Raw genomic sequence first — 11499 nt, 5'->3', positions numbered from 1 at the left:
TTATTGACAATAAAAAAAAAAAATTTACTGATGAGTCAGTTGGGCATAGCTTATAGGTTCAATTTGCACATGTTAAATCTAAGAATTTTAGGCTAGTAACTTTGCACAGGCAAAACAAAAACTAACAGTACTCAGCTGGATCAGCAAAAATTGTTAAGAAAACATAGTTATATTGGGTAAGTAATATAATTATATTGGGTAAATAATATAAGTATAAGGGACATTTGCACTTAGGTATGATTGGATTATAAGGAGAGTATTTTACGATGTAGTATTAAAACTGATTTTAATTTATAGCATTAACAATACTAATGTAATAACTAAATGATGTAATTGATTTAATAATGTTTAGAAATGTATGAATATGATTTATGCAAGTTCTCTTACGTTTCTCGAAATGCAGGGTTACATTTGGTTAATTTTTTAGGTAGATGAGTAGACAGAAAATCATCTCTGTTTTTTGTGTCTATGAGTAGTTGTGACAAGCAAAAATATAGACATGCTGACATAGTAAAGCCTCGGCAAACAGAAACAGAATGGTCCGGCGCTACTGCAGTTTCTCCCCCCCCCCCCCCCTTTTTTTTTTTTTTTTTTTTTTTATGATTGATTATGATAGAGAATTTTATGCTGATTCAGAAAAATATAAAAACATAGGCCTGAAAATCAACGGAAAGTGCTCTAATTCGAAGTCAAAGTTGTAAAAAGTCCCACTAAAAACCAGGGCTGTGGAGTCGGAGTCGGAGTCGGAGTCGGAGCTCATTTTGGCTGGAGTCGGAGTCGGAGTCGGAGTCGGAAAAATTGTACCGACTCCGACTCCGGTTTAAAAAAAATCTTTCAAAGTTTCATAATTTTCATAAGGATTTTATAGATGTTACAAAACTACAAGTCCCAGGATGGTCTGAAAGCTGTAGGATATCCAGACACAATGGGAATTGTAGTTTGCAACAACTGGAGGACAAAGAGTTTGACATGTTATTTTTAGGCCTTTAAAACAGTGATAAGCAATAGGGTATTTTGCTGCTTATCACTGAGAATCATATATCACCTCCCTTGCGCTCTCCTCTACCTTCCCTTAAACTATATAACTTTATGATCCCCTAACTCCCGACTTAAATTGTCTGGCACTGTGCTACATATTCTTAGTAGAAAGCTAGGCGTGCCACCACCAAGCACCAAAGAGTTGCTCCACAAACAGAAAGACTGTAAGTATTCAATTAACTTTGTTTCTCTGGAGAGAGAGAATATTAGAAAATTAGTGATTGAAGAAGCTGTTAAACAAAAAGAAGAACTTAATGAATGTCTCAAGGGACGCTTTGTGTTTCTTAACAGAGTGAACTATTTTGCAATCAATGTTTAATTCTTTTTTGAAAAAAATGAAGCAGTTACCAAGACATTGGCAGTAAAAGACGCCAAAACTAATCACACCAGCGAATTTCTCCAGGTCTTAGTAGAAAAGATTCTTAAAGAATATGAACTTAAAGAAGAACAAGTTCTTTCATGCTTGAAATATTGTCCAACTGACAATATTTCAAACATGATTTTGACAAATTCATAATGTTATTAGCGACTGCATAAGAGTTTATTGCATAACAAGAGTTCAGAAAAGTTGTTTGTTCAGAAATTGTTTTCTTATAAATATTGTTTAAAGCACTAAGTGGATGGATTGTTTGTATCAGTGATGAAATAGCCAATGTTAACATTTTACTACAGTTATTTGTTGTTACAAACAAATAACTGTAGTAAAACAAACAACTATTTGTTGTTACAAATTGGTTACTTATGAAGGAGTCGGAGTCGGAGTCGGAGTCGGGAGTCGGAGTCGGAGTCGGAGTCGGTCCATGATAAAATCAAGGAGTCGGAGTCGGAGTCGGAGTCGGAACAGCAGCTTACCGACTCCACAGCCCTGCTAAAAACCCTAATATTCGCCATTTTTTTTCAAAACGCTTTCATTTTTTACGAAAACTAATTACCGTTACATTGCGCAATAAACAGACCTGGTTTCCATCAGCCTTTGCATTACTGTTTTAAAGTATGAAATTACTGTTTTTTGTATTTGCATTACTGTTATTTTGTATTTGCATTACTGTTTTAAAGTACGAAATTGTTATAACGAAATGAAATTAATGGAAGATTTCAAATAAAGGTTTAACGTAGAATTTGAGAATGCAGACAAACTGATGAATAATTATCATTGTATCGTACGCTGGTTTTTTTATTAAAAAAAAATGGTTTGAAGGTTACTATTTCTAAATTTTACATGTGATAAAACAACAATGAACTAAGTTTCAAAAGTTCTTCTTTTAGGAAAAAAAAAACTGTTGATTTCTTTTTTAAAAATCATTACAAAAGTACATTACTTGCAATATAGTTTATTCTCTAATAAATCAAAAAACGGCTATTTTCATTGCCACAAAAACTTGCGCAAGATAAACATACTTTAACAACTTTTTTAACGTAAAAACCATTCTATTAATGTATTGCTTTTGTCAGCAAAAAGATCATTAACTTATTATTTTCAAAATGGCGAATATTAGGGTTTTTAGTGGGATTTTTTACAACTTTGACTTCGAATTAGAGCACTTTTCGTTGATTTTCAGGCCTATGTTTTTATATTTTTCTGAATCAGCATAAAATTCTCTATCATAATCAATTATAAAAAAAAAAAAAAAGGGGGGGGGGGCGAGAAACTGCAGTAGCGCCAATGGTGCTTGGTGAGAAAAAGGTTTAATATCAGATATTTTGGATATCAGATAAATATTGATATTCAGAAAATTGGGAAATATTAGGGACGCAACTATATATATTCTGTTTCAGACCACTAATCTCAAAATATAACTTATATTTTATATTTTGAATATAACTTATATGTTAAGATGTAACTTATGGTAAATTCTGAGAACGGTGGTTCCAGACAATCTAACTCGGGACCGGTGTAGGAGTCACGAAATACTTAACCGGTTGCGACTATTTTAAATAAACTTCCAGTGGATGGTATATTTGACCAAGTGGTACAAGATGGTACATTTGACCAAGTTAGCCGTACGTAGTTGCCAGACCCTGCACTCGTGTAACAAACACTTAACAGTTTTTTTTTTGCCTTAATTTGATTTGTACTCATGTAATAAAGAATTTAAAGATTTTAAAAGAACTTAAATTTCTTTACTTTTTACTTCAATCATATAATTTTCGAGGCATTTTAAAAAATACAGATTACTAACTATTGCATTAAACTACACAAGCTTAGGGTTTTGGATTTTTTTCCCTTTGAATTTAAAGCAAAATTCATTTTTGATTTTATCTTATTTCTGGGAAAGTTTAATGTAAAGGGTTAATGCTTGCTGCTTGAGTTGTAATATTTCTGTAAAAACTTGTAAAATTTTGAAGAGTTAATGGGAAAGTTGTAGTTTAACAATGAAATATAACAAATAACTATAAAATATCTATATTATCTTTTTCGTCTTTCTTATAATAACTTTATAGTTTAATTTAAAAGTTATAGAAGAAAAAGTAATTTTTGTAATCATCAATATTCGTCGAGAACAGTTGATTTCACGTGGTGAAAGGAGGAAAATAACTTACTAGTGTTTATGTTATTAGGGATATTTTGGAAAACTCTATTTGAAGAATTCCCTTTTTTAAAACAAGTACGACATGCATAAGTTTTTACTTTTACAAAAATTGTATCAAATCTCCGATGAAATAACCCCCCGTAGAGTTAAAGTTTGGAGTTTGCATGACGGTATTTGACTTTTACTTGATTTCAACATAATGGAACCAATCAACACAATAGTTTTAAAAATGCTCCGAACTAAGAATGATAGTATATTTTTTTAAATATATTCATTTTTCATCTTTTTATCATTATTTATTTGCTCAAAAATATAATAAATGTAAATAAAACGTTATTTTTAGAGTTTTAATCAAAATTTTCTTCAAGCAACTTTTCTATTTCGTCTACTTTAATCTTGTAGGCAATTTTTGGGGCTTTTTTAAGTTTATTATCGTTTTTTTCTATCATGCGATTAAACACCGCTGTAAACTCCCGTACCCACAAAGCATTATTATGCGCGAATTCTGCGGCATGTTTATGGGCAGAAGAATGTGTGCAAGTCAAACGATATTTCCTTTTTGATGCGAAGCAAGATACTGTCCCATAATTATCTTTAGGCTCAATATTCCAAGACAGAGCCATATCAGAGTTAAGTAGCAATGTCCCTTGAAGATCTAATGGCAGTTTATCATTTGGTGTTGGATTTTGGGGTTTCTGCCATTGCTTTTTTTTGCTTTGTAGTTGGACTTGCATCCAATTTACCTCTTTTATAATCTCATTATAATATGCGTTATCAAGAATACTCGTTGGAGCTAACGTATTTAAACCTTGCTTTACTGTTGAATATTTTTCTCCTACCCAAGATCCTTGAAAACCTGAATTTTGTAGTGTGCACCTTCCAAGCGTATGAGCTCCCATTAATGCTACGGCTTCTTTCTCATTGAAACCAAATTCATTTTTAAAGAATTTAAATGTTTTTGTTGTTCCGTCGGTTGCTTTAGGCAACTTTGCACCTTTTGGCTCAATAGGAGATTGATCGCAATCTCTTCTTCCAACTTTGAAATTTTTTAAGCCCTCGTATTTTACAGGAGCATCCCTAGTGGACCTAGTAAGAGCAACCACTGCAGCTAAAGCATAAAAATCAGCTCTTGATATTTTTCCATTGTAGTTCAGGTCATATAACGAGTCAATTGGATTAGTGATATACCTCAAGCCAGCATTATCAGGATTTGAGTGATCGATACATCCATTGCAGTGGCCAACACCAACGCAATCATGAAAAGCCAAACGAACCGCTCCAGCGATCAAAGTCAAATCATTTCCCACTCTACTTTCTTCAATTAAAAAAAGAAGATCTCTTTTTGCTTTCTCGAAATCCAAATATGTCGGTATTATTTGCATCGATACAATAACTGACGGCAACACTACTGCTATACAAAACTTCATTTTTACTAATGTAACGGGAGTATCAAACTACACAACTTTAATGGGAGCATTAATATTTACACACCTGCTTGAGATAATGAAAATGCTTAGGGTTTGATTAAAAGCAATGCAATTAACAGGATTAGATCAAACACTCGATGTTTTGCAGCATTTTGATCACATTGCTTCTAACTTCAGTTGCAAACGTATTACCTTTATACCTGTTTTTCCATTCAGTTTTACTTATAATTAATGAGGTTTTATGACGCAATTAAAAGTTATAAAATAGTCATTAGGAACTTTGATAAATTACAATAATCATTTAAATAAACGTATATAACGATTTAAATTACGGATGCTTCCGAATCATAAGGATATTTTTACATCTTTACAAGAGCATGAAGTTTTATAAGTGAATGTTATTCAGCAACTGCTAAGTTATTTAATAAAAAATTAAAACGCAAAAAAAAAATATAATAAGTCAGTGCCTTTACTTTATTGCAATCCTTTTATTTATTCCGTGACCTTTTTATTTATTCCGCGAACTTTTTATTAATTCCGTGACCTTTTCATATATTCCGTGACCTTTTTAATTATTCCGTGACCTTTGACGCACCTGCTAAAATCCTGTTACGTAAAAATACGTTTAAATACTTTAAAGAATTCACTTTAAATTGAATTCGTTTTTCAAGTCTTTATTTATATATGTTAAGTTATAATCATTAAAATATTGGTTCTTAAATATTAACTTTATGTTAAATAAATGTTGATAAAAAGTTGTTTTATATTACATAAAATTGAAAACTAATTGAAAAATAAATGAATTAAAAATAGAATGAGAACATTTTCGAACTCTTATGTCCAACGTTGAACACTTTCAAACAATATTTTCCCAAAGTTCATCTTTAGTAAAACAATTATAAACTATTACAATATAATTATAATATATAATTTATTACTATATAACATTACTATATAATTTTGGATACAGGTTCTAAATACAAATTTTTTAAAGATTCTTGTAAAATATTTAGTTTGTAGAAATATTTTCAATATTTTCACAAACAAAAAATCAAGAAACTAAAAAAGGGGTTTAAAAATCTGTAGGTCTTAAATTTAGGTCTATCCCTGTGGCCTGGTCTTTTATTGAAAAATGCCATTTTCAATCGTTCATTATTATTGTTATCGGTTTTTGTCATTTTCTGAAACGATTTGTGGTTTTTTCTTTGCTACTTAGCGAATGACGCCTAAGTATGTTATTCAGTATAGCAGTTTCTATATTAAAACAGCCTATTAAAGACGTCATTAACAACTCTGCTTGAATGCAAATCCCCGCAACATCTTTTAACTATCAGATTGTAGCGTAGCACGATTGTTATAAAATAATGCTGATTTGACGTCTAAGATTACACGGGTCTCTTAAGACTGATTATTTTTTTGTGATGAAAATTTTTTGGTTGGAACCATAGCATAGTCTATTAAAGATATGGGTTTTGTAAGATTTTTGAAGAGGAAATGGTACATAATGTATGATAATGTATGATAAAATTTAGTGAGCTCACGTAAACTTAATTTACGTTAAAAAACAAAGTATGAATTCATATATATATATATATATATATATATATATATATATATATATATATCGTTGTTACGTCTTTTTACGGTTTATAATATCTGATGATCGCTATTGCGTGAAACTTTAAGTAATATAATATAAACCAAATTAATAACAAGTAAAATAGTAATAATATATTTGCTCTACTTATTCTACGCTGTATTGAGCACTCGTACTGGAAATATTAACATAATTTCTACAATACTATATACTTTCACTTAAGAAAACACCAAATAATACGAGTTCTCTTACTACAATTTATAATTTTTCATAAGAAATTTTCGCTGGATTATGTATTTTTTAGCATCATCAGCTTGTAGAGATTATTTTAACTTAAAAAAATAGTTTAAAATTATCTGACGTCAGCAGTTGAATGTCTTCTTTCTTTTTTTTACATTTTACGTAAAAACGTCAAAAATGGAGTCCACGATTTAGTTTTAACAAATTGGCCATTATCAAGATTAATTCCGTTATTGAAAGAGGAAAATTCTCCCAGTTTATTTCTTTCGAGCAAAACTTACTATTTGTGGCCCTTGTTTATACTTTTTTGATGTTGTTCAGTTCGAGTTCTATTCTGTAACTTCGTTTCGCCAACGTATCTTTTTAAGAAGTTGCATTTAATTAAATAAGTTCCAGGTTGGCTATTGCGTGGTAATTTAGATTTAGTTTTAGATGTTAGCAATGATCTTAAATTAGGATTTAAAAGCTGCTCTATATCCAACTTTTCTAAATATTTTCCTTAATTTTGAGGACAGTAATGATATGGTATTCTCTTTATACAAATAATAATTTATCATAAGAAATTTTGGCTGGATTATGGTTACCAGCATCATTGATTCGTAAAAATAATTTTACTTATATGTATATAGTTGTTTTAAATATATACTTATATGTATATAGTTGTCTGTAATTGTTGATTTGTTCGTGCCTAATTCTATACTGCCACGAAAAGTTTATCTGAACGAGTAAACTCAGCGAGAAAGAGGAGTAATTAATAATAAACGTAATACCCTTTTAGTAGAAAACGCTGAACGTTTGCTTTGGGCAAAAAGTAAAAAAAAGCTATTTGTTTAATAGCTATATAATTTTCTGATTTCATTTGAGTTTCGATTCGCGAATCGATAGTTGTTTGGATTTCGGTTAAATTTAAAACCAAAAAAATTGATTCACAGGGGGCTTGACCTGAAAGTATTCGTAATCTTGGAGGGGATGGTTGGGGATTTTTAGTTGATTGTCGCTTTTTTTCTAACGATCAAACGCCGCTGTAAACTCCAGTACCCACAAAGTATAATTATGAGCGATTTCTTTGGAATGTTTATGAGCAGAAGAATGTGTACAAGCTTAAAGAGATCTCCTTTTGCGAAGCAATAGCATAATATGTTACATGTTGTTATATATGTTAATAGTATGTAAGGCAGGTGGTTGGATTCGACATGAATATAACTTAGGGCACCTCGGGTTTACTTTAAGATTGGAATGAGTTGTCATCGAGGTTAATAGCTATATCAAGATAGTTGATATTTTTCATGTTGAATTGGATAGAAACAATCCAAATCTTCAAAGACAACGGCCAATAAGATTGGAATATTTCTATCCAAACATTTGAACAAAGTGCTTTTTGAATTTTTTAAATTTAAGGGCCGTTGGTATTTTTAAATACTGCTAGAAATTTGTCTCCTAAAATATAAACCTAAATTAACCTTCTTGTTGCAACAGTTGGAAAAGAAGGAAAGTACAAACAAGTTCACAAACCTCTGCGCCGTCGAAAACAACCAACGGTAACATCAAACAAAATGCTTTTCTTTTTTACCCTAATTTGTTTATTATTGAAAAACAAAATTTTTTTGCGTGTTTGATAATTATATTATGTTCATTATTAATTGTTACGCGTTGTTCGGCGAAGCTAATTGCGTCGTTTAGAAGTTTTTCATTAATTGATGAGCAGAAGTCGTTGATGCTAAAAATAAGTAATTTATAAAGGTGTTTTTCATATACTCTCTTAAACCAATCTTTAACATTTGAGTGCATTTCGATTGGTTGAGGGCGAGTATACTCTTCATTTCAAAGTTTATTTTTGATAATTTTAGTGTTTCTTCCTATACAAATTTTTGCAGGACTTAATAATCGGACTGTTGGGTTGTTTAGAAGGTTCTTTTTGTAGCCTTTCAGATTTTAAAAATAGATGTTCCATTAATTTACATTTCGCTAAAGACTTGCTATTCAAAATTCTCTTACTTTCTGTATGTACTTGGCTTTTTGTTTTTGGACTGGCCTTTTTGTATGAAGTTATAGTATTCGTTAATAGATTTTGTATTTGTCTTCTGATTTCTTGTACATGTTAGAAGTTTTGTCAGCTTGAGTAAGGGTTTTTTTTTGTGACTTCCGTATAAGTCTTAATATCTTCATTTAAGTTTATCTGGAAGTTGCTTTTGATTTTCCGGAACTTGATGTTCTTAACCAGATCCGATAAGTCATTTTCAAAAGAAGCCATTTCTTTAACTTGCTGCGGGCATATGTTGATTTCTCTGTGTTAATTTTGAAAGTCTTAGAACTAGTATTTTCTTTGTTCTTCAAATATTTGTTGTTATTGAAAACTTTCCATCTCATTCTCGTCACCAGCATTTCTGTTTTCTTTAGTAATTGTAATTTGTAGTTTTTTTTCAGATGGTATTGGAATATTTCTGATTGAGTATCTAATTTAGTTCCTTTTTTTTTGAATATATTGTTGTTTCGAGCTCCCAGTAAACATTGGACGTCCTTAGACGTGCGGTGGACAAACAAAACTGGTCCAATTGTCCAAATTTGAACGATTGGACCAGTTTTGTTCGTCCACCGGACGTCTAAGGATGTCCAATGTTTGCTGGTTTATATTTTATTAAAAAACATAATCTCTACTTGTATAAAAGTGCTCAATATTATTTACAGAGTACACACACACACACACACACACACACACACACACACACACACACACACACACACACACACACACACACACACACACACACACACACAAAAAACACACACAAACAAGATCAACTTAAAGACGACAAGTAAAAAAAAACCACGTAAGGTTGACGGTCTAAAAATCAACGAAAAAGTATCACTTTTAACTTTGAAGAAGTCAAGACTGACGAGTAATAGTTTATAACTGTTATGTTGACTTAATGTTTCGTCAATATACATAGTGGACTTTTTAACAACATAACAATGTTCAACATCATCACAATAAATGTCACATTTGTTTTAAAGTATGTCACATTTGTTTTAAAACTCAAGAAGCATAGTCTCCCTACTTGAGAGACTATTCTTATTTACATAATAATGAAACATACCTTGCTGAACAATAGGATTTTATTATTGTTTATGCTGTCAATATTCTGCTGAAATTTTTAAATCAAACAAATTTATGGTCATTGAAATTATTTTCTAAAGGTATTTTTAAATAGGATAAAGAAAAAGCAGATGCTATCATACTTTTCCCTAGTACTATTTCTTTTTTTAAACTGATTGGTTGGAACATTTACAGAAGCATTATGTCTAACAATCAAAAAAAGTGGACGCTTCTGACAAAATTATGTTTTTTTTTAAATAGTCAAACTTTAGCAAATAAATCTCATACGAAACGCAACTTTGATGTAAAACTTTCATTACTCCGTCCTCCCTTTTAGCGGAGGGAGACAACTTTGCACCATAGTCAATCTTCTACGCATTTTTATGGTAGAAATTTTCAACTTTAAGTGGATCTGACTAAACGCATAAATTTTAGTGGAAATAACTAAACACAGATTAACTTGTTCATCAAAAAATTATTTCTTCACTTTTCACGGATTGAGAACATGCTAGTAATTAAAAAGTTTTTATGTCGTAGATTTTTAAAATGATTGGGTTTTTGTTTTTCTGTATTATCTCTTTAATGCTCAGCCATTTTCTTGAGATATAATCTATAAGTTTAATTCGGTTATTATATTCAGAAGAGATAAGACAATAAATTCTCAAATCTATTTCGTTTTCACGAAATTACAAATTTTTTTCTTCATCACTAGGTAAGAAAAACAAACCATATTTAGTGAATATTTACTCCAACAGTTGGAATTCGAATTTCTTTTTGGTTTGTTGCTAGCATTTTTTTATTGTTAATAAAACATAATACAAAAAGAAAAAGTTTCATCATCTTGGAATTCATGCTCACCAGTATTGATAATTTGTCGTCATTTCTATTTTTAATGTCATCTTTGTATACATTTTCTAAGGGCGCTACTCGACTTTCTCCCCCCCCCTAATTTTATGATTGATTCTGATAGAGAATTTTATGCTGATTAAGAATCGTATAAAAACATGGGTCTCAAAATCAATGGAAAGTGCTCTAATTCGAAGTCAAAGTTGTAAAAAATCCCACTAAAAACCCTAATATTCGCCATTTTTTTTCAAAACGCTTTCATTTTTAACGAAAATTAATTACCGTTACATTGCGCAATAAACAGACCTGGTTTTTATTAACATTATTATTTTAAAGTATTGTAACGAAAGTGTTATAACGAAATGAAATTAATGGAAGATTTCAAATAAAGGTTGAACGTAGAATGTGAGAATGTAGAAAAATTGATGAATAATTATTATTGTATCCTACGCTGGTTTTTTTTATTAAAAAAACGGTTTGAAGGTTACATTTTTTAAATTTTACATGTGATAGAACAACTATGTACTAAGTTTCATAAGTTCTTCTTTTAGGAAACAAAACTGTTGAATTTTTTTTTTTAATTTATTACAAAAGTACATTACTTGCAATATAGTTTATTCTCTAATAAATCAAAAAACGGCTATTTTCATTGCCACAAAAAATTGCGCAAGATAAACATACTTTAACGACTTTTTTAACGTAAAAACCATGCTATTAATGTTTTGC

General features: G+C 30.5%; 1 pseudogene; it reads right to left on the bottom strand.

Moving 5' to 3' along the window:
- Nucleotides 1-3916: 3916 nt before the first annotated feature.
- LOC145194361 (putative ascorbate peroxidase pseudogene) lies at nt 3917-5167 on the bottom strand (annotated as a pseudogene).
- Nucleotides 5168-11499: the final 6332 nt, after the last annotated feature.

The sequence above is a fragment of the Hydra viridissima genome, unplaced genomic scaffold (assembly GCF_058129835.1).
Source record: "Hydra viridissima isolate aposymbiotic clone 2 unplaced genomic scaffold, HvirCarnegie_v1 scaffold_12, whole genome shotgun sequence".
NCBI lineage: Eukaryota > Metazoa > Cnidaria > Hydrozoa > Anthoathecata > Hydridae > Hydra > Hydra viridissima.
This window is presented reverse-complemented; position numbering and strand designations above follow the sequence as displayed.